Below are 24,706 nucleotides of genomic sequence, written 5' to 3'. Positions count from 1 at the left end.
TGCAGATTAGTTTTGAGACCCACCTTTTTTACTCTCCTTGTCTAACTCCGTAATCATGAGTTGCAATTTGTCCCCTGAGATACTCAGCAATGCAATGTCATCGGCGAAGCGCGGGTTACTAAGGTACTCTGCATTAACTCTTATCTCTAACTGTGCCCATTCTAGGTTTCTGAAAACCTCCTGTAAGCACGCCTTAAACAGCTTTGGGGAGATTGTGTCCCCCTGCTTTACACCTTTCGTGATTGGTGTATATTGTTTCTTTCTTTATGAAGCACTATGGTAGCAGTTGATCCCCTGTAGATTTTTCCCAGGATGTTTATATATACTTCATCTACGCCCTGATTCCGCAGTGTCTGCATGACGGCTGATATTTCTACTGAATCAAACGCCTTTTCGTAATCTATGCAGGCTATGTATAGTGGTTGGCTGTATTCTGAGCATTTCTCTATTACCTGATTGATAGTATGAATGCGGTAGATTGTTGAGTAGACTGTTCGAAATCCTGCTTGTTCCTTTGGTTGATTGAATTCTAATGTTTTCTTTACTCTGTTAACAATTACGTTTGTAAATAGCTTGTACACTACAGAGAGCAAGCTGAATGGCCTGTAATTCATCAAGTCCTTGTCATCTCCTTTCTTAGGTAGTAAGATGACGTTAGCATTCTTCCAAGACTCTGGTACTCTTCCCGTCAGGAGACACCTCGTAAACTGGGTGGCTAGTTTTTCTAACACAATTTGTCCTCCATCTTTCAGCAGATCTAATGTTACCTGATCCTCACGAGCAGCTTTGCCTCTTTGCATGCTCTCCAAAGCTTTCCTGACTTCTTCTATCATTACTGGTGGGTTGTCAGCTGGGTTACTGCTAGTTCTTATAGAATTAAGGTCTTGGTTGTCCCGGCTACTGTTCAGAACTCTGTAAAACTCCTCCGCTATTTTAACTATCCTATCCATATTGGTAGTTATTTTGCCTTCTTTGTCCCTTCGTGCATACATTCAATTTTTGCCTATCCCAAGTTTCCTCTTCATTGCTTTGACGCTTCCTCTGTTTTTCAGAGTGTGTTCAATTCTCTCCATGTTATACCTTCTTACATCGCATACCTTACACTTAATAATCAACTTCGAAAGCTCTGCCAGTTCCATTTTGTCTGTTGTACTTGAGACTTTCATGATTTGACACTTCCTAATGAGATTCTTCGTTTTCTGGGAAAGCTTGCCTGTGTACTGTCTAACTACCCTGCCTCCAACTTCCACTGCACACTCGATAATGATACTCGTCAGATTATCATTCATTGTATCTGCGCTAAGGTTAGTTTCCTCGCTAAGAACTGCGTACCTGTTCTGAAGCGAGACTCTGAATTCTTGTACTTTCCCTCTCAGTGCTAGCTCATTGATTAGCTTCTTGCGTATCAGTTTCTGTCGTTCCTTCTTCAAGTCTAGGTGAATTCGAGACCGTACCAATCTATGGTCACTGCATCGTACCTTGCCAACCACTTCCACATCCTGCACGTTGCCAGGTTGTGGAAGTGGTTGGCAAGGTACGATGCAGTGACCATAGAATGGTTTGTTAATAAATTCCTCATACGTGCGGTGCGCGTGCACCGTAACGTGGAGCTAAACGTGAAGCGAGCTTCGCTTCTAAATGCGTAACATTTCATAGCCACACGATGTCGCGCTTCGGCGTCGGTGCCATCCACACCTCCACTGCGCATGCTCAGCTCCTCGCTTGCCTCGTGCCTCGTCTCCTCTCCCTCGAAAGCGGGCAATGTGTATAAGCGGTGGAGCGCGCGTTCGGATTTCAGTCAAGGGTGTCTTCTCTCCGTTCTATACAATGACGGTGCCAAACAATAAAGGCAGACTTTAACTTTACACTCTATTTCTTCGCTTCTCCTTCATTCAATAGATAGGAATAATAAAGACGAAATACCAATTAGACAATCCCAAATCATATTCGATTACACAATAATCACGCGATTCCCCCCCCCCCCCGATCTGCGACACATTTACTCGAGTTCCCCCCGTGGCAAGATGCGAGCGCCTTTTTTTTCCTCACTCAGTTGAAATCAACTGCAGAAATGGCTGATTAACGCCGGTATCGTCAAATTAAATATCTGCGGCTTCGTTGCCAACTGCATGCAGTGAAAGCAGTTTGCTTCAAAAGCGTGTGCATCGTTGCGTACCACAAAAAGAATGTGCCCCTAAATATGCTATCGATGTAACATTGTTCTACGATAATTTATAAGCACAAAATGTTACCAAGAATAACACAGCTGGCAAGCAAGTAGTGTTCATGACAATATATGTACATAGCCTTTCGAAACATGGCTACCAATGAGTGTTTGATAAAATCATGGTTTAGAGACACAGAGCATCACCAGTCCCTCAAGCGAGCAGAAATTGTTCGTTTTTGTTTCGGGGACTGTCGGGTAAACTTCGACTCAGGTAAATTGGAGGTTCTACAAAATGCCGAGACAAACATTGCATGGGAGTAAAAAAGCCCACAATTGGACTGGAACAGAATAACTAAGACGATAAGTGAACTTGCAGCGTCCTGATTGTTTACTCCGTATCTGTGCAGGTGTTCGCTATTCCACTGTCGTTAGTTGCACACAACCCCGAGCTTTTCTTCTTGACAAGCCTTGTAATTGCACTGTGCTGAATTTACGTAGTGCATCAACGCGATCAATTATGTGCTGGTGTACAAGAAACTTACACCAATCAATCATGTCCGAGATCTGAGCATTTTCGAAAAATTCCCGAGGTTGAAAAAGTGCAAGACATGTGTGAAAAGAACAAGTGATTGACTGTTTAAAAAGAAATCACAGCATATTCATGGACTAATTGATGATGAGTGAGGTGAAGCTTTCAACCGCCCGTTCGTGCATCTGTCCGTTCATCCAACCGCGGGTCGATCTATTCGTCCGTGCGTCTGTCCGTCTGTCTGTCTGTATGCCAGTCCGTCTAGTGACCACTCCTAGTACCACCATCTCACATATTTTTATAATGTACTGATTATATAGAAGTACCGCCATCTAGCGGACATTCCAAGAACCAAACGAGAGGTGGCTGCCTACACTACATTCATTAAGGACGCACTACCCACGGCTTAAGGAGCTTCGACATTTCAAGAACTAAACGAGAGGTGGCTACCTACTGCATACATCGAGGATGCACGATCCACGGCTTAAGAAGCTTCGCCCCTGAAAGTCTATCCCCTGTAGCACATACCCGCTCTCTCGGGTATGTGCCACCGGTGGTTACAAATAATAGCAAGTGACAAACGGGTGATGTCATAAGGAGCTTCGCCCCTAAAAGTGTTTAACGATTTCGAGTACTTTGTATCCAACTATGGGAGAGCACTCATTCGTCCCGATTACAGCCACGCAAAACGAATATGCAAACAAGAAGAGCATACTTCGAGCGTAATAAACGTTGGCGAAAAGCTATTAAGCAGAACAGTCTGTTTGGGAAAAAAATATTCTAAAATGGCACCTGTTTGAAGCATTGTTGCTTCACGACTGGAATCTTTTTCTTAAAATTTTCTACGGATTGCTAAGCTGTGTGGCTGTATCAAGAATTGAGTGCTCAGTAATACGATCAGCCATGGCTTTTTATTACAATCGCCCAGTGTTCTACACATTGGATTATAACAAAAGGTATTTTCTTGGGCCAAATAGACTTTACCGAGAGCGTTTTAACTGAGGTACTCTTTAAAAGTGAGAAATTATCATATGAAAACCGAACTTTTAGCAATTTATTTTGTTGGATTATACCATCGTTTGGTTAGTGTTCTTGGGAACCACTCAACCTAACAAAACACTATGAAGGACTTTTTTATACGGTAATTAATTTTTTTGTAAGTGTCGTCATGGTACTTATATTCATCTCGCGAAATCTGGGGTAGGAATTCAGCTGATAAACGAGGTGAACACCCCCGGGAATTCCAGAAATGATGCTTATTTCTACATATAGCTATAAATTTTTCATCTCGTGGGTGAAGGGCGAAACACGAAAAAAAATACAAAAGATCAAGAAAGCGTTTTGATGCCACAGCGCTTTTTTTGAAACTTCGCCACATTACTTCCAGCGAGAACAATGGACACGTGTCTTCGCTGCGGAGCGTCACAAATTGATCGAGAGGAGCCTTTATTGAGTGGGTGGTTGCATGGTTGCCTCGGCGACAGGTTGATGAAAGAGTGCGCAGATGAGGTCGATCGATTTCTCTTTTTGTCCTCATGCCGACAAGATGCTTCCGTTCACAAAACGTTTTCCCGTGCCATTCACCTATTTGACTAAATATGTCGTGCCTCTTTCCGAATATGGCCGTCCCACGCTTGCGGCATGACGCTGCACTGTGTTGCAAAACGACTCACAGTCATTGGGTTTCGAGATTGAATGGTGAACGTGTTTAGCCACAAACAGCGTACTTTTTAACGTGAGAGCTTCTAGGTATCATCAAGTGAAGAAATTTTGATAGTTGAAAAGACACCGCGACGTGAAATTTGAACGATGGATGGCTGGATTAATGAAAAACTTTGTTCAGGTCCGGAAGTATTCCACCCTCGCTTTACAGGGACAGGTGCGAGGGCCGCTCCCATGTAGGGACGGGAAGGCCTAGCATCCACGTCATTTCGTGGGCCTTCTGGACAATCTTGAGTTGTTGTAGGAGGACCGGACTCTTGAGCATAAAATGAAAGTCATTTTCGGAGAATTCTTGATGTTTTGCTTTTGAAGAGGGGCACCTTTACGGCATGCAGCTAAAAGCACTGAAGTAGTGGCAGTCCAGACAAGTCTCTGAAATGCCAGAGTAACGACTGTAAGGGAAAAGGCTGGGGTATGTTCTCGCGTTAAACATGCGAAGGGATATCGACTGTAGCAAAGACAATTTTTGTGGGCTAGGGAAAAGAACATATAGATACTAAACTGATAGAGTCTTGTAAAATCATTGAATGGGCTGCAAAAAATAGCAACAACAAATAACAACCTATAATAGTCTGATAAAAGTCACCGCGTGCTCAAATGCATCTATGCAGATTGACGGCGTATGTAATGTCCAACGTAACATGACGCATTAGACGCCGTCAAATACAAGTTGCTTTTCCTAATTCACACATCGCTAGCTAGAATAAAGGAAGCGAAGTACATCGCTTCAAAGCTGAGATCCACTTGGTTGTGTTCCACGTGCGAAAGGCAGCTCCCCAGAGTATTCGGCATAACAAGTCGCTTGACAACAACCCCCGTCCATCCAGCACCCATATAGGTGCAAAAGGGGCAGCCGTGAGGACACACCTGCATTGAGACGGCGCCCAACTGCGCCGTCTTAACTGCCGATATATAGCTCCAATAACTTGTCTTGCCTTAAAAAATTGCATCTTGGACCACCATGAAATGTTTCATATGCTACATAACTATGACGAAGTAATCTGTTTGCCTGAACACCTCGTAAAGGAAATATACACAGAAGAAGGTTTTCAGATGAGTCGACTGGTTATAATAGACTCTGTGTTTGTTCAGTAACGACACGTGTCCTTCGTATGTTGCATGCCCCTTCGGTACAGGCTGAGTGTCATCGCCGGAAGTCTACAGAGGGCGGGTGGAGATAGCACGAATAGGTTGCGTGTGTGATTGGTTGCAATATAAACGTAGCTAGGTGTGAGCCACGACGTGTCAACACAGCGTAGGTGTACGTCCGTGTGTGTCGCGTGGTGTCTTCTTAAAGGAGTGTCGTGTGTACTGCGCAATGGGTGAAGATGTTGGTACGGTATTGTGCGCGTGCAAATAAATAGGCGAATAGGAGCTTCGGGGCAGGGGACACGGGATGATGGACGAATGTTACCGTCAATTTTCCTGTACCAGCAGGTCCTGCATTGTTGCTTCAGCTGCCACTGTCTCCGAGCGCTATATGTTCATACGCATCAGATGAGTTGTGTTCGGAGCAATTGCACTCTCCATTAGGTAAACACTATGATACGCTGGGCTTGATAGAAAAAAATAGGTTATTCGCAGATTGTGTGTCGTGTTACCGCCACCGCTTGTTCTCACAACACTTTTCCCGTACGGTTAGCAGATCTTCCTGCCAAATCTTTGAGAGATCGCTCAATATTTCTTTCTCTGTGCTTTCTAGTACACAGATATAACAGTGCTTATGGTTTTCGGCTACTGACGCGACGATCGCGAATGTATTTCCGGCCTTGTTGGTCGCATTTCGATGGGAGCAACATTATAGAGGCCGGTGTTGTGTGCGATGTCAGTGCACTCTAAAGGAGACCATAAGGCCGAGATTTCCGGAGCCCGTGTCTCTCATATTCATATCTTGTTTCAGAAGGTAAAACAACAGTTACTATTATATTCTGTGTTCTACTACTTACTAAGGTCAGTTTCTTCATAGGGTAGCCAGCTCCTCGTAGAGCTCGCTGATAAACTTGCTCTTCCGGGTTTGTATTCCTCAATGATCACTATGAGATTTTCTTTTCATAATAAATACTATCTACTTTACAGCTACAAACTATAGTAGTAACATACACACCTAACAGAATTCAGGCTATAGTACGATGACACCCGATACTAATCATTTCGTAAATGCGTGATTGAACATCAGACGTGACAGCAAAACATGAAAAAGACACTGCGCAAGAGGAGATGCACGCCTTGGTTCAAGGAATTCCGTGCACCTTGCAACCCAATGGTCTATTGTGTTCTTAAGATCTTTTTCCGCTTTATATGCACTGTCTACAGAATTCTACGGGATTATTCGCAATAACGTGTTTGCCTTTTGTAGTGGGTGACTGGCGTTAAACCCTGAAGTCATAATGATAATGGCATGGTCTGGCGGCACCCCATGGGAATATACGCTTTTAACACGCAATTTCAGCAATATTTCATGTTGTATTGTGAAGCCTGTAAATACAGGATGTGTGTACACGAAGAGCACAAAGGTTATTTCGACGGCATTTGCAAGCACAAGATATTATTCTGATTGTATTCCCAAGCATACTTATGACTGTATTGCATAACACCTGCTTTGCACGAAAACACCACGGATTCTTTGTTCTTGCTCTTGTTCACCTTCCTTTTTGGCTCATACCCACTGGGGAAGGGATCGGCTAAGAATTAAGTCATCCTACCTGGTATCCAGAGGTTATTTTCATGTCATCTCGAAGCTCATACCTAATGCATGGCATTGGCTGAGTAGTATGTGAGTTTTCACTTTTTTCTTTATTTATTTTGTATAGGCTGCAGAATTAACTAATATAGCGAATTGGAGTACGAAATATTCTTATTGAAGTGATTTAAGAATGGAAAACTTACCTATTCAGTCTTTTTGAGTGACCGATGAATTTCCCAATGGCGCGGAAAGACATCTGTGAGACTGTAGCCCAAAGTATAAGCATCGAAAGAAGGATAACTGATTCTGATACTTCAAGACGCTGGCTTCTCAGAGTTAGAGCAATGCATGTTTTCCCTAGTGACATGAACCGGCCACAGCATAGAAAAAAATGACTAAAAGATTCTTCCTCATTACCAAAAAATGGAGAATGGGAAGCCCCTAAATCTGCTTCGTTATTTATTTTATCTGCATCTTCCGCCATGTTTTAATTCCGTAGATTAGAAGATGCTTATTTCTAGTTCGACGCCACCACCAATGCCGGAACTTTCGCCAAACGAAGTCTTTATACTTTTGGCAATAAAATTGACCTTAGTGAGCACGTTTGGTCCCAAACAGAATGCACAGAATATAATGGCACACTATCAAGCTATTTCACCAAGTATTCTGATACCGCAGCACATTGGTTTTTGTATATAGTGCGGCATCAACAGCGACTGCCTCTTGTTTTGCGAAAGGTAATATTTTGTCCCCCTGTATCACTACATCAGTTAAATATACATTCGTTTAAATGGCCTGCCGTCACTAAACAGCGGCATGAAAAAATACGCGTTTTGTTTTTTTAAGTATAAAAAAGTTTGGTTTCTTCTGCCCATGCAGTCCAACTGAAAAATAAACAGAGACAATGGAAAGGACGAAATTTAAAGTGGGCAAATTAGGAAAATGGAGGGTAACGGCAGAAAACAGAGTCAAAAAACTCGAAACAAATATGACGAAGACGACAAATTGTTGCCGTCCGACTGGGAAAGCCTAAATTCGCTCTCTGGACCACCAAGGAGCACAAAAAAAGCACGACAGCGGGTAACAGCAATCTAAACTCATCCTATAACTATGACTAGCACCCACAGTTTTTGTGTGTCGCAGTGAAACTGTCGCGGATTGCTCAACAAACAGACATGGCTGCTCGAAATAAGTAGGTCAGTCGGCGACAAACCAAAAGTAATTATGCTGCAGTAAACTTTATCAGATGAGGTCAAACTAACCGTCAACAAATCGGTATGTAGAGTAAAACATTGCGGAAGAGGATTGGCAACCCTCCTTGATAGAAAGCTACCTTTTATTGAACATGATATTTCCTTCGGATTGACTAAAATCGACTAAAATCCGTTGTATCCTGGTAGAAATCTTACTTAAAAGGCAGGGGGGCAAGGGGCGAAGCATCTTCTGCTTAAACGTTTACAGCAGTCTCAGCGCCCAGAAACAGAACTTTAGGGCACGTTTCACCAAGACACTCGCCCTTGCCAAGAGGTCCCCGCTTATATTAGGAAGTGACTTTAATGCCCCCTACCAGGCATGGGGATACACTTGGAAAACAAAGAAAGGAGAAGGGCTATGGGACCTCACCACAGATCTCGGACTGAGCCTGATCACTGATCCGGCTTTTCCCACCCGCTGTGGTACGTCCACGTGCAGAAGCTCTACACCACACCTTACTTTTGTGAAGAACTCAAACGAAGCTAGCTTGGAAATCTCAGCGACAGATCTAGGTAGTGACCATTATATCATTTGTATAAGAATGCCAAAACAACGGACTAAAACCTTAAGATGCACAGACTTGGACCTTTTTGTAAAGCTAGAGCAAGACAACTAGAGCTGCAATCCATAGAAACTGGAAGACGGTCCTTCCATACTTGGATCAACAAGCCCGGAGAGGACCTGCAGGAGGCCACTAGAAATATTACAACAAAAGACAGCATAGAGACTATAGATAGTAGGCTCGCACAATTGATCGAGGCCAAGCATTCTATCCTGCAAAGATCGAAAACACAAAGACTGAAACGAAGGCTCAGGGAAAAGATAGCGTTGCTGAATAGACAGAGGAGTATTCACAAAGCCTCACAAAACAACAGTGGGACGAAGCTTGCAACCAGACAGATGATAGAATGAAACGCGGGGGCAGTTGGAACCTCTTCAAACACCTATTGAACGAGAAAAAACTAAGTTTAACAAGCAATTGGCCATTGCGAAACTAGTACATCAAATGAGCCAGTTCACGACTGAAGAGGTAATCATGCAGCAGCTCGCGGAAAAATTTCTCCCGCTGAAACAACCGGGGGTTAGCTACGAACACATAGAGTACTCTGGACCACCGTGTGAGGAAAGGAACCGTCATTTCATTGAGGGTGAGGTGCGAGCTGCCTTCTATGATCTTTTTACCAGATCGGCAGCCGGACCTGGGCATTACTAGCAAACTGTTAATGAATCTAGACGATGACTCCATCACTTTCTTGACAGATGAATTCACCGACTTATGGTAAAAGGGAGAATATCCCGAGGAATAGAAGTGAGCCAGTACTATTCTCATACACAAACTAGGCAAACCACTCAGCTTAGATAACCTACATCCAATCTCACTGACGTCATGCCAAGGTAAAGCTATGGAACACGTCATTCTCAATAGACTCACGCGCTGCGTCGAGCAACATGACATACTCCCATGTAAATGATCAGTTTCCCTCCCGGGCTGTCGACTCAGGACGCCATGCTGCTGATCAAGCACCAGCTAATACAGGTTAGCCCAGTGCATACGAGAGCGCTCCTAGGTCTCGACGTCGAAAAAGCTTTTGATCGCATAAGCACAAAGCAATCCTCGAGTCATATCCACGCTATGTCTGGGCGAGAGACTTTTCCACATAATCAAGTCGTTTCTTGGTTGTAGGCAAGCGATCCTCACACTAGGAGAACTAAAAGCTAAGGTGAGGATACTGGGAAACATAGGCACCCCACAAGAAGCTGTGCTCTCTCCCATGTTACATAATTTAGCAATGGCCAGAGTTCCGGAAAGTTGGAGCGGTTAGAAGGTATACACTTCGCAATATATGTCGACGATGTAACTATATGGAGTGCCAACGGAAACAAAGGCCAAACGGAGACTAGACTTCCAGAGAGTGTAGACATCGTGGAAAGCACTTTCGGCGAAATGGGGCTAAAATCTTTCGCGGCGAAATCGGAACTTTTGGTTATAAAAAATCAAGGTAGGGTTCAAAGGCCTGAGGACTATGTTCCAGGTGAGGAACCCAAGATTATCTTGCGCTGTCAGGAAGAATCCGTTATCAAACAGGTCGAAAAATTAAAGTTCTAGGTTTTTATATAGAAGCTGGAAGTAGCGACCTCACTGCCATTCAGCATGTTTCCGAAAAACTGACCAAATACTCATGCTATAAAAGAGAATCACCAACCGACTCAGGGGCTTTCGTGGGGACAGCGCTCTAAGGCTACTACACTCCTTCGCTCTCTATCACATCACCCACGTGCCAGGTCTGCTCCAACGGTCGCAGGCCGAGCTGAACAATCTCAACACCATTATCAGAAAGTTAGTCAAGGCTGCCCTAGGTATACCCAACAGTTCGTCGAACGAGAAACTCTTCAGCTTAGGCATGCACAATACCATGCGAGAAATGGCTGAAGCGCAACAGACGGCACTGCAGGAAAGACTTACGAGGACACGTGCGGGTAGGCTGAAACTCAGGGCAATCGGGTCAGTCCCAAATAGATCGAAGAACCCGAAGGTGGTCGAGGTCGACCTGAATGCGGAGCTAAGAGACGTAATCAGAACCACTCCCCTGCCGAGAAACATGCATCCGGAACACAATGTCAGCAGGCGGAAAGCGAGGGTGAAAGCTTTATTGAAAGAAATCGAACAGGTAGGACAACAGGCGGCCGTCATGGACGCAGCCTGGGTAAAAGGCCAAGAGGCTTACATGGCTGTGGTGGTCGACAGCCAGGGAGAGGTATGGGACGCCCTGACTATACTCACTAAGGAGTCTACGGTGGCGGAACAGGCCGCCATTGCTTTGGCTATCAGGTACAGAAAATGGTCATAATTCTATGACGACTCAAAAGCAGCAACTACGAGCTTCGACAAGGGCTATGTCGCTGGGACTGTGATTAAACCTATGAACAAAGTCAATCCTATCAATACTGGAATCCGATGGTTTCATGAGAATATGGGATAGGTGGACGAAATTCGAGAAAACCTCAACAAGGCGACAAATGACCTGGCACAAAGACTCGCTTGCCGTGCCGGTCCGACCCTCCCAGACGCCCACTACCGTTCCGGGGATTATAAAGATAATTAAACACGTATAACGACATCCTGAAATCATAATACTTGGAGCGTAGGCAATTCCCACTGCCACATGCAAAATTGAACAGGCCTCAGGCAGTCACGCTACGTTTACTGCAAACCGAAACTTACCCCACTCCATATTTTCCACATAAAATTCACCGTAATAGTGAAATTCAAGACAAGTGTGTCGCGTGAGATGGCATCATTGGGATAAGACGCATGCTGGCGGGCTGTCCCACAACTCTCGCCGACCCCGGAGAACAATGGCTTTACTAGCAGACGATGGTGCGAAGCGCGGCTTGTCAAGATCAACTACGGGCATTCCAGAAGGTCCCCGATGACGCCACAAGACTCGGCCTGACAGTACCGACGTGGAAGCGGCCCACCTCGGTCTGAAAAGACCGGGCTTCAGGACACTAAGAAAGCTTTATGAATGAACATGAATTGTTTTAAACAGGGCTGAGAGCAAGGGTGTCACCTACTATCAAAAAATGCAGCATATGCACGAAGTTACTGATGATGAAAGGGCTGTCTCCGGAGGTGAAATCTGGTACAGAGTGGATCCTCCGTACATACAATCCACCATCGTACTAACACGTGCCCTAAAAGGGGCAGCGATGGTTTTAGTACGTCAAAGCGCAACAGTTATTATTATTATTATTATTATTATTATTATTATTATTATTATTATTATTATTATTATTATTATTAATATTATTATTAGAGCTAACATTCATTGCAGAACAGCCCCCCCCCCCTACTACTCCGCGAAAATCGGCGAATGTAACCGGAAGTGGCAAGCGCCCCATGCAATGGAACGGTGCCATATGGGCGCGCCAACGGACGCAGGGGCGTCGGTCGCGTTTCGCGTCAGAGCTTGCGTTTTACTACCGTAGCGTCTCTTGCTTAACCTGCCATCTCATGCAAAATGAGATACGCGCGCTTCGCGTTGCATTCTGACCTTGTCATTTGCACCAGAGGAAGCGTGAATAATACGGCTGGATTAATGAACGAGGCTCCAGCCTAAGGAGCAAGCTCCTAAAATGGATTCATCTGAGCAACTCCATTTCGTATTGTTTTTTGTTGTTTTGTCTTTCAATAGGTATGAAGCAATATGCGTGCACTAAAACGCAAAGACTAATGAACTGTATGACATGTACGCGAAACAATAAACTAAAAAGTTTGCATAGTCTGGGGATGGAAAGCCTCATGACTCCCCAACGCGAGCCCATATGTGAGCCACCGCTTCCGAAGCGAGCCCGTCTAAAAAAAAAACGCAAGCAGTTTTCCGTTTGCCTGCTCTTTAAATGAATGACGTATCATATTTCTTGTTGTTTGAAGCACATTCCCTTATCTCTTTCGCTTTCACCACTGACACAAGGGTGCTTTCGACTTCGTTTCCAATTTTATTGCATTAAGGACATCAGAGAACTCAGAGCTCACAGTCTGCTCTTGCATCCTCCTCTTCATTTCCTTTTTCTTTTAGATGCGGAGCATCTAATACTCGAGGCTTGTAGTGCGGCGCCGTCCGCAAGCTTCCTCCTCCTTCTTCCACCATCTGTGCATCCCTTCCTCCTCTACACACCGCGCGCGCTTCACTCCTTCACCATCTGTGCATCCTTCCTCCTCTACACACCGCGTGCGCTTCTCCTCTTCACGAACATTCGCTAGCTGTATAATGTAGCGCGCATGCGCCGTCACGCTTCGAGAACATCGGCAGCTGACGCGCGCGCATGCGCCGTTGCGCTTCGAGAACATCGGCAGCTGACGCGCGCGCATGCGCCGTTGTGCTTCTCCCCCTTCTCGAACATTCGACAGCTGACAGTGCATGCGCCGTCGCGCTGTATATATACTCAAGGTCGCCGCTCGCTCACTCAGTTGCCGCTCGTCGGTTGGTTTGTACGGCGCGTCGACGTCCAAGGTCACGGTGAAATGAATTCCAACGAATCCACAAACACAATGATCGACGTCCCTTCGACCAGCGCCGCCCTTTCGCATACGTGTGTACGTGTTCACTCATTTAACACCCCCTCCTACAACCACGTTAACCAATTTAGCCATCGACCCAAGTAAGTCGCAATTTAACACCCCATTTCACAACCACGTTAACCAATTTAGCCATCGACCCAAGTAAGTCGCACTTTAACACCCCGTTAACCAATTATATGCTCCGCATCCTCCTCAGTGTTCCCCCGAAGGAAGCTGCGGGCAATTTTTTTGCTGATGCTGACCTTCAGTCCTTCGACCTTTCTCAAAGGTGCGTCTTTCTTCACCAAAGGCCTCGCCCTTGATGTCTCTCATTCAGAGAGTTTATTGTAACGTTTTTTGCTTCTAAAAAGAGCGAATACTTTTGCTTGAACTGAAAGGCCGTGACAGCCGTGCGAATAAAAGTTGAGAAACGCCCAAAGAAAATGCGAGAGTGTGACGGAAAATTAATATTTATGGTTTAAAAAATATTCTCGTGCAAAACAACGCAAAATGGGGGTTTCTTGAATGAGCCGCTTCTGAATGCTTGTCAATGATACGTGAAACTGGAAATACTAGAGCATATTTCAGATCTTAAATACAATAAAGGGCAAATAAAAAGGGGGCTGTTTTCTGCACAACACACGCGGCATGGCCATTCTACAGGAAAACTCAAGATGATCTTCAGACCTTTGCAAGATTAACTTTTACCTTGTGGAGAATAACTCATTATTCGAGTATATAGGGTACCGTATTACAACCACTAAACCTGAGTTATACACGCTCAAAAATTTGAAAACATCGAACATTCACGGTCACTGCCGTACCCACATCTTTCATTCGAGTTGAATGTTTTTAAAATGGCCATCATCGTCCTTCTCTGTTTTTCATATTTAGGTCCTTTTCTACGGTGACCGTTATACAAATGATATTAAAAATGAATCTCACTTACGATGATCAGGAAAGCTGGCCTGAAAATTGCACTGTGATCTCGAACGTTTATTTTTCTTATACATTCTATTAACCGCTGTACGGCCAATTTTCTGTTATCAGTATATACGTTAGGGGCAAACTGATTGAGTGAAATGAACCCAATGTCTACCTGTTGGTTTTATGTGCTTTGGCAGCACTGCTAATTGCAGCTTTCTCGAAAGAAATCTTGCTGCTTGCATCCGTTATCATGGTTTATTTCATGATTACGCACCACACAACTGAAGCGGTGGTTACAAATGTCTGCAGTAATGGCCTCTTGGCATTTCATAACACATACGTAGCGTTAAGAGTAAAGATTTATGTTCTTGTTAAAATGGTGCTCTGCGGAGAACATGAAAAGCACTTTTGTAAATAAGTTGACTATCCAGGGGGACACCTAAAAAGAGGCAGAAAACTGGGAGCGCCGTATTCACTAGGCGACATGCAACACTCGAAACGTTTCGGAGATAACTAGCTCGAGAAGTCCCAGCGCAGGGTAGCTAACCATATGCTCGTCTTGTTAACTTTGCCGTCTTTACTCTTCTCGCGTTATATCGCTCCATCTTGTATTAACAAAATCTTCAATCACTATTCACCGTGAGGTAATGCCAAGGGTGCGGACTCGCTTATGTTGCTAATCTCGAAAACACCTTTTAAATCTCGTCGGCCCAGGTAACTCCTGATGGCGAGAAACCTAAAAATAAAACGTAGCAAAACTTTTCGGTATATAGTTAAAGGCTTTCATATGCAGAAAAAAAACGTGCCTATCTACGCTGGAGATACATTTGTGTAGCCTTATCGGAACAAAGTTGTTGAAAAAGTGCCCTATTTGTACGGCTCCTTGTTTGCTACCTTGTCCTATCTATACAATCTTCCTTTCCCACTGTTAAGAAAACATAATGGGACAGTGAGAATTTCTCAAAATCGGTATTACTTCACGGGCTTTAACGTCCAGAAATATCGTCTGATGATTACAGAAGAAGTAGTAGAAGGCTCTGGATATTTGGACCACCTGGGGCTCTTTAAATGCGCACCTAAATCTAGGTGCACGGGCCTGAATCACCATCGCCTCCGCCGAAAATGCAGCCGCCATGGCCGGCCTTCGATCCGGCCTCCAGAGGGTCAGTGGCCAAGCACTATCACCATGAGGCCACCATGGGGCGTTGTGTATTCAGAATTTCAATGAACCACGTGATGAGTGAAGGGCGAACGTTTGATATTTTTATAGGAATTTCAAAAAACTGGTTCTTACCCTGGAGAAAAAAAAAGAGAGTATTTGCACTTTTTTTAAATAACCTTATTGTACATTTCTGCACAGCCTCATATCTTTAACTTTTTTACAACCAGTTTCTGCCAGCAAATTCTTCCGGGTATATAATATATATAGAGGCGTATTTGAAATATCCGTATTTCTATCGGCCTTGCCTCTCTTACAAGAACGTTCCCCACGAGGCCTGTGATTTATGTTTAAATAACTGAGTAATATTTGAATATGGCACGTGCCGGCTGCATTCCAGAGATACCCCTGGTGGCGAATAGCTGAGCTACGAAAAGCCAAGCTTGACAAGTGGTGGCTTGAACGAGCGGCTCACGCTTGGCTGTTATATCTATCTTTATTAGCGCGGCACGAAGACAAAGAACATGCAAGTGGTATATATAGGCTTGACAGAGATATATTATTTTATAACTTGAAGCAATTTCTCGAAAATCAGGCCGCAACGCAAAACACGGTTATCACAAGTCTAGGTTCTGACGCCATCCTCAATTTATATAAATGGAGGGTACATCCTGCAGTGCGTGTTTACAATACGTAAGCTGTGCAGTATAAGATTTCTTCGAGTGTAGTAATTGCAAATAACGCTAAGCTAGGGTCGAAATAAAGCAAGAGCTTTATCTTAATTTATCTTAATTTCCAGATGCAGAAATTGCTACATCGCGCTTGTCATACCTGTATAGTTTCTAAACACTTATCGCGTGACATTCACAGCAACATGAACTTGCTTCGCTCAGTGATCGCCTAGGCACTCGTCGATCTAGAATGTGCTTCGAAGTCTCTACAAGAGTTACTTGATGTTCCAAATTGTCTTCGCAAATATGTGGCTGTGACTGAATTGTGTGCTTTGGCTGTCCCAAAGGGTGTCATTAGCATCACGCCTCGATGCACTGATTGATTTGTGGGGTTTAACGTCCCAAAACCACCATATGATTATGAGAGACGCCGTAGTGGAGGGCTCCGGAAATTGTGAGAACCTGGGGTTCTTTAACGTGCACCCAAATTTGAGCACATGGGCCTACAACATTTCCGCCTCCATCGGAAATGCAGCCACCGCGCCCCGATGCACTCTGTTTCAGTGCCCCGCCACGGTGGTCTAGTGGCTAAGGTACTCGGCTGCTGACCCGTGGGTCACGGGATCGAATCCCGGCTTCGGCGGCTGCATTTCCGATGGAGGCGGAAATGTTGTAGGCCCGTGTGCTCAGATTGGGGCGCACGTAAAGAACCCCAGGTGGTCGAAATTTCCGGAGTCCTCCACTACGGCGTCTCTCATAATCATATGGTGGTTTTGGGACGTTAAAACGCACATATCAATCAAAATCAAATCACTCTGTTTCAGCATATACGCTAGCGAACGAGTTCTTTATTGAATTTGTAAAGATGATAATGATTTCGGGTGGTCGGCAGAATCAGTCATATCTGGTAACCAAAAAATGTCAAGCTGATCAGCCTGATTGCATCTATATCTTGATCACTATGATGCTTTCAGTGGCTTTTCATGTCTTATGGAAGGCTATAAATACTCGGCTTTCAGAAAGTGTTCGGCGTACGCACGCATTGGCAACACCTAAATCAGCGTTTCCTCGTCGTTTAATGTTGTCCTTCAATGCTGTCCTTCTTTGAGCATGCCGCAAACCACTGTTTGCAGCATGCCCGCAATGAATACGTTTGTATATTTACACATCTAATGATTTGTTGCTTTCTTTATTTCTTTATTTCTTTATTTGTTTATTTAAAGTACCTTACAGACTAAACAGGGCATTGTGCAAGGCAACCATAAAAATAATAGATACTCGGATTTGCACAACTTGCATACAAACAATAACACAAAGTAATTGTCGATTAGTAAACAAGTCCTAGCAGCAATAACACTGAAAAAAAAAGAAAAAAGAAATGTATTAGGAATACAACGGCAATAAAAGCATATGAATTTACATGTGAGATAGTGACGTAAAATGAGCTATAAAAAGTAAACACAATATGTGAAAAGACTTTCCGTCATTCAAAAGAAAACATTGCTCAAGAATGAACAACGGATCTGAATGGCATGTTAATATTCAAAGCTACTAAGATGTTTAAAATAAGAAACAAAAGCGAGAAACTAGCAGTGAATTAACGCGTAGGTGCAGATTTTAGTATGAATGAACGAAGCACCTTATCCTGGAAGTGTGTGAGGTGATTGAAAGGTGCCGGAATATTTCTAGATTGCGTTCAACTACGATTTCATCTGGAAGGCTGTTGCACATGAGGATGACACGGGGGAGTGCACATGAGTTAAAAATATATGTTTGACCGTACATGCGTGTGAATGAAAGATGATTATTCAGTACCTTTGATGTGAATGCCGATCTATGCAATGTTATGGGTAATGGCCTTGTTTCGTGTACGTATTTACGAAGTAATGAAAGGCAGTTTATACTACGACGGTTGCTAAAAAAGGAAAAGTGAGAAGTTCTTTTTAGTTTGTGTTATGCTTGCGCTATGATCGTAGTTTTGGGAGATGAATCTAGCGGCTCTATTGTGTACCAACTCCAGCACGTTAGTTAAATAAGTGTAATGAGGGGACCAAACGGCAGAAGCAAATTCAAACTGAGGGTGAACAAATGTTACGTATGCTAATGCACGTATATTTGTGGGCTTCTTACGTATATTGCGGCGTATGTAGCCTAATGATCGTGAGGCGTCGCTGCAGATGCTGGTGATGTGGGTAGTCCAGGGAAAGTTAGAAGTAAAGGTTACACCGAAATATTTGAGAGAGTTAACACTGGATACGCGATTGCCATTATTAAAGTAAGAAAACTCAGAGTTAGAATGTTTACGAGCGAAGGACATTACATTTACTTGAATTAAGGGACATAAGCCAACAATCAAACCAATTACTGATGAGGTCGCGGTCTTTTTGAATTATTACGTGATCACAAGTACTAGTTATTGCTCGGTAAATTATACAGTCATCAGCGAAAATGTGCAATTGTGAGGATAAATTACTTGGTAAGTCACTAATATAAATAACAAAAAGCAGCGTACCAAGAACACTCCCTTGCGGCACACCAGAAGAAACATATAATTGTGGGGATAAAAAATCATCATCATCATCATCATCATCATCATCATCATCATCATCATCATCATCATCATCATTATCAACCTGACTACGTCCACTGCCGGACAAAGGCCTCTCCCACGTTCGGAAATGTTCCCACCTCCCAAAAAATCATTAACAATAGTAAATTGCTGCCGGTTAGTAAGAAAGTTCCGTATCCATAACAGAGTTGAAAAATGTACACACAAAGAAGAGAGTTTAGAGATTAGGTGGCAGTGAGCAACACGATCGAAAGCTTTGGAAAAATCTAGAAAGAGACAGTTGGTTTGCAGGTTTAGACCTAAGTGATGATGTAGGTCAGTTGTGAATTGTCATGTAATGTTGCCATCTAATGCACTTTCCCCTGATCCCCAGCTTTATTTTTGTACCTTGGATTGGCTAAGAACCTGCCCACCGCTTATATATCTAGCGGCTTCTTGTCCGAGTTTCATTTCGACTCAAGCTTGCCCAGACGGAAAGGAACCGTTTTGGTAATGTCCTTATCGCATGTTTTTGTACGCTTTATTTTTACCTATTTGGCGGCTACGCCACGTACTGTGCCAGAATTCCGTGAGTATTCCTTTCATCGTGGCAGAAGCAAGATAATTTGTACATTAGGCTGACTAAAGCATACAAGGAGAAAAATTTTGAATTATTTGTACAATCTTTCTGTTGTTTACGCAACATAAACATGGAAAAAAAGTATAAAACGTCAGTACTCGCATTCCCATCATCATATTTAGTACTGAAAATCACTCGGAACGAAAACTGAACAAGTGGTAATGAAAAAAAAAAACACGTCCTGGTCTGCGTGAAACAAATGGCCCAGTCACAGCGAAGGCTGCAAAAGCGGGCTTTCTAGAGCCCGTACTGAACCCTCTTCTGACAACTAATACTAGTAGCCTACGCTTCCAATGTAGCCACTGCTCTGCAAAAATGAGGTAGAGAAGTGGCCACTATGCCAATAGTGGCTTCATTATGCGGAGAATCGAGGTACCTATCAGACATCTTGAATGCTCTATGTGCACTTGATGCTGTGTACGAGAACAATGAAGCAGTTATTGGCTTATCGCTTAGTAAGGATTTGGAACCTTTAAACAACCCGCTATCTATTCGCAATTCATGACGCCTGGTAATTATTTTACTCTTTTAACACGCTATAAAACATGTGTTAGGGTGATTTCTAGCACGACACCAAGCCTATATAGGATCTTCTATCGAAAGAGGTTTGAGCACTCACTTGGGTCTGCGGTGAAATACTTGTGTGCCATGCAAAAGCCCCGGCATAAAATTTCTCGTGATCCTTCATAATGCTTCATCTACTATGTGTTAACGGGAGCGGCTAAGATCTACGCCAGTATAATCAGCTGCTGTAGTGACCTCATAACAGCTTTCACTGCATGAAAAGTCTAGCTTTATATGCAAATATTGCACCTGGCGTAACAAAAATACCTTTAGGACAGAGTTCATTGCGCACGTATACGAATAATACCCCATATATAGTCCCTACAGATAGTCTATGCACCTAAATATAATAGAATGATAGCACATAATATTATGAGAACTCGTTATGGTGAATAAACACTAATTTTTTATTACAAACAACTCATTATTCTTCCCTTCAATAAACTTACTCCCAACGATCACTCAATGTCTCTTATTGTTAGGACGGCGCACGGTTCGCAAGCTCAGGTGGTTTCATACAGCTAATGTCTAAGACGTCTCAAAGGCAGACACCAAAGTTTTACTTTTCTTCCCAGTCGATTTACTGATATTGCCACGCCCACTAAGAGGGTTTTCAGCCCCTCAAGTTATTTTTCACTGTCTCATCGCGTAACGATTACTTTTTTACATCATTTCTACTGCCGCTCTTCACACGGACAGTCCATCTGCATGCGTGGCGAAGCAAGTCAACAATAAGATAATTACAAGTGGTCCTCTATCAATACTCTCATTTATTTTTGTAGTTCTTCGTATTCTCATGCTTCATGTTGCAAATAAATGTATTTCTATAAAGTACAAACTGCCGCTGAGACCATAATAACGAACTTCTTCGTACTTTCTTCTTACACTTCATTCAACCGACTGCAGTGCGTGTGAACGGAACAAAACACACAACTTAGAGAAGCGCACGCGAACTCACTTCACATTCGAAAATGTGCGCAGAACAGAAGGAAAAGTGGAAAATAATAACCACATTTTGCTGAATATGTTAAAGGATGTTGCCCACACGCGGTCTGAACAGGCTTCACAAAAGCACACGTTTTATTTTCAGCTCCCGAAGTCATCCAAAGTGTACTCAACGTAACCATTAACCATGCCTATGTAGAGTTCTTATACCAGTCCAGCTTACCGTCCCTTCTGAGGCATTTCATATGTCACTCCGAGAGTTTCGTATGTATCCTTCTGGAATTTCAATATTTTTCAATCGTTTCCCATGCGCATCTTTCATGCATTTTTGTAGCAGGCTTATGCAAACCAATGAAAAATTGGAGTGAGAAGTGTAAAGTCTCACTAGGTATATTCGTCACTTCAACATGGCAATAATCAAGAGTTTTCGCCCCATCCTTCCGCCGCAATATCGCCTTCAAGCAATCATTGTTACAGTGAAATAACTTTTACTGCCACACCGGTTTGAATCTTCAGACTAACCAACACGTTGTAACAGTGCAGTGACTATGTTCGTGACACGAGTGCTGTTCAGACAGTCCTATTGGCATGAATTTCTCGCCATGGATTATTTTTGTTTTTTGTTACTTTGCAACGCCTTTTCTAGTACAGGGCTGTCAACTATAGATTTACCCTTATCGAACTACCAGTCGTTTCTTTACACTTCTCATTCTCTCTCACTTTTCTATAATATATAACCATAGCCGACTAGAGTAGTCGAACCATATAAGGCATCCACCCTAATAATAGAGGCTGATTCACTAAAGCCTGCAAGCTCGAAAACATCATTCCCTCGTCGACAAAATTTGGAAAACCGCAAGGCTTGGCTTCCATCAAATGTATCAGAAAACAAATAAATGTTTGTCACACGCCGTAAACTTACGTTTTCATCACACATAAACGCTTGAGCCTGACTTGGTTACTAAATTAGTGGCGCCTCGGGTGGACTTCAAAGAGGAAGTGCGTAAAGCAATGAAAGAAACGCAGCTTGTTTGCACCCCTCTAAGTGCGATCCCGTGTTTTCTACATATGTAAAGTCAGTAAAGATTCCTCTCTTGGATTGATCGAATGACTTTATTTCATCCTAAGAAAGTATGCGTACTACAAAGAAATATATGTTTCTGTCAGTTTTTACCGACTAATGTTTTTACTATTTCGTCTGAATCGAATCCACCGAATAAATGGGCCCGCGCCGTTCTTGAGACATGGTGAGTGTAAATTCATGTCTATTATCTAGTAACACGGACAGCTCGAATGAGCTATATGGTTGCATATAATGACAGCAGATTTATATCTCCTGCCTATTCTTTATTCTTTCATTCCCGCTTCCCTTTATTACAATCCTGATGTCGCGAATTTTGATTATACACTAAGTGGAAAAAGCAGATGCCTGTTTTTGCGACCAAGCGCTTGAAATTATAAAAATAGGAATCCCTCATTTTAATGTATTCCTCGAATGAACATCAAGTGACGCCAATTCAGACTTCTGCGTCGACATTGCCTCGAACTCTTTCTTTTGAATACGCCCAAACTAATTCGTCAGTATTTGATACTTTCCTCCCCTGCACTTCTCTGAAATCAAACCAGTTGTTCACAAATCTAGAAATTTCGTTAGGCACACAAGATATTGTTGGCACTTGATCTAACGACCACTTTGGATATATGTTTCACTTCACTTTGAATGAAACAAAGGTATTTACTGACGTTACGAAGTTTATTAAAATAATAAGCTGTTTCGAAACGTCAAACAACGCATAAAAGAAAAGAACTCTATGTTGTATACGTCATAAAAAAAAACAAATCTGACAAGCCGGTTAGTTTGAAGTGTAAAGCTTGCAATATATTTACCGAAAGTCAATTTCAGCATGGTGACATTTGCTAATTTGATTTCCTCATTGAGTCTAGAGAGAGAACAATAGATTACCATTGTTCCTCAGAACAGCTGCAACATAACTAGCTGAACATATTCTCATAGAGAAAAAGTAGCAACCATAGCACTGAATGAAATGGAGGAGCGTACCGGTGCATTCGATTTGCAGGGACTCAAAAACAAACAAAAAAGGCAGCCTATCTACGGGGTGTATGATGGATAGTGGTGTGAAGCATCCGTCCGTCTATTCGTTTTTGCTTCCGTCCGTCCATGCGTCCGCCTGTGTGAACATCCGTGCGTCCATCCACCCGTCCGTGCGTGCGTCTGTTCGTGCGTCCGCACGTCCATCCGTGTGTCAATCCGTGCACGTCCATCCGTGCGTCCTGCGTAGGTCCATGCGTCCATCCGTCCATCCAGCCATTTGTGCGTCCGTCCATGCATCTGTCTGTGTGTCCGTTCATCCATCTAGTCAACACTCCAAGTACCAATATCTCGCATTTTTGCATCCTGGATGGATGGATGGATGGATGGATATGGCTGTACCCTTTAGATCGGGCGGTGGCTAGCGCCACCAAGCCGTAATACCTAATGAACCAAAAACTATACTTATTTTTTCCCTTAAAAAGTGAGTTTGAGGATTAGTACTTTGCGAAGAAGAGTTTAATTTTCACTCGTGCCTTGACTTTAGCCACCAATCACATGACCTCCTTCTAGTTAAGTCTACCCGCTTAAAGTTTATTTCGCCCTCCCGGTCCCTAAACCCCAGTGCTTTGAAAAACTCTGCGCCATCATCCTGAACTATAGGGTGAAGCCCTTTACAGAACATTATCAAGTGTTCGGTAGTTTCTTCTTCCTCTCCACACGCACTGCATACTGTGTCTACCCCTTCGTATTTGGCCCGATATGTCTTGGTTCGCAGTGCTCCCGTCCTGGCCTCAAACAGTAGAGAACTACCCCGAGTATTATCATAGATCCTTTCCTTGGGGATTTTCTGCTTAAAAGTTCGATAGATCTCTAGTGCGGACTTCTTAATCATGCCCATTCTCCACATGTCAGTCTCCGTTTCCTTCACTTTCTTCTTAACCGATAGTTCTTTTTGGTTTGGCCACCTGCTGTTTTCTACGTATTTACCAGTCAACTTCCTGGTTCGCTTCCTCCATTTTGTATCGACATTCTTCATGTACAAGTAGCTGAAAACCTTCCTAGCCCAACGCTCTTCCCCCATTTCTCTCAATCGCTTCTCAAATTTTATCTAGCTGCTAGCTTCTTTGCTCTCAAATGATGTCCATCCCATATCACATTGTACTCCCTGATTTGGTGTATTCCCGTGAGCACCTAAAGCAAGCCTACCCATTCCACGTTGCTTAATTTCTAATCTTGCTTGAACTTCTGATCTCATGCACAAGACCGCATTGCCGAACGTCAGCCCAGGAACCATGACCCCTTTCCATATTCCTCTCACAACATCATACCTATTGTAATTCCACAGTGCCCTAATTTTCATGACTGCTGCATTCCTGTTACCTTTAGTCGTCACGTATATTTCGTGTTCCCTCAGATATTCGGTCCCATTGCTTATCCATACGCCCAGATATTTGTATTTATCTGTTATCTCTAGCGTGACCTCCTGTAATCTAAGCTCACTACCTTCGTTGTCATTGAAATTCATGACTGCTGATTTTTCCTTACTGAATCTAAAATCTAACCTATCTCCCTCATTACCGCAGATGTCCATAAATCTCTGCAAATCTTCCTTGTTGTTGGCCATTAGCACTATATCATCTGCGTACATTAATGCTAGTAGTGCCTGATCAATAAGTTTTCCTTGTTTGACTAAAGAGAGGTTGAAGCCCAGTCCACTTCCCTCTAATTTGGCTCTAATCCTTGTAGGTACATCATGAATAATGAGGGTGACAGGGGCCACCC

The 24,706-nt window shown here is 43.3% G+C and overlaps 1 pseudogene; it reads left to right on the top strand.

The window, feature by feature from the left end:
- Positions 1-11,045: 11,045 nt before the first annotated feature.
- The window catches only part of LOC142766057 (uncharacterized), a 148,834-nt pseudogene continuing 135,173 nt past the window's right edge, over positions 11,046-24,706 (top strand).

Source organism: Rhipicephalus microplus, chromosome 6, assembly GCF_043290135.1.
Source record: "Rhipicephalus microplus isolate Deutch F79 chromosome 6, USDA_Rmic, whole genome shotgun sequence".
Taxonomy (NCBI): Eukaryota; Metazoa; Arthropoda; class Arachnida; order Ixodida; family Ixodidae; genus Rhipicephalus; species Rhipicephalus microplus.
This window is presented reverse-complemented; position numbering and strand designations above follow the sequence as displayed.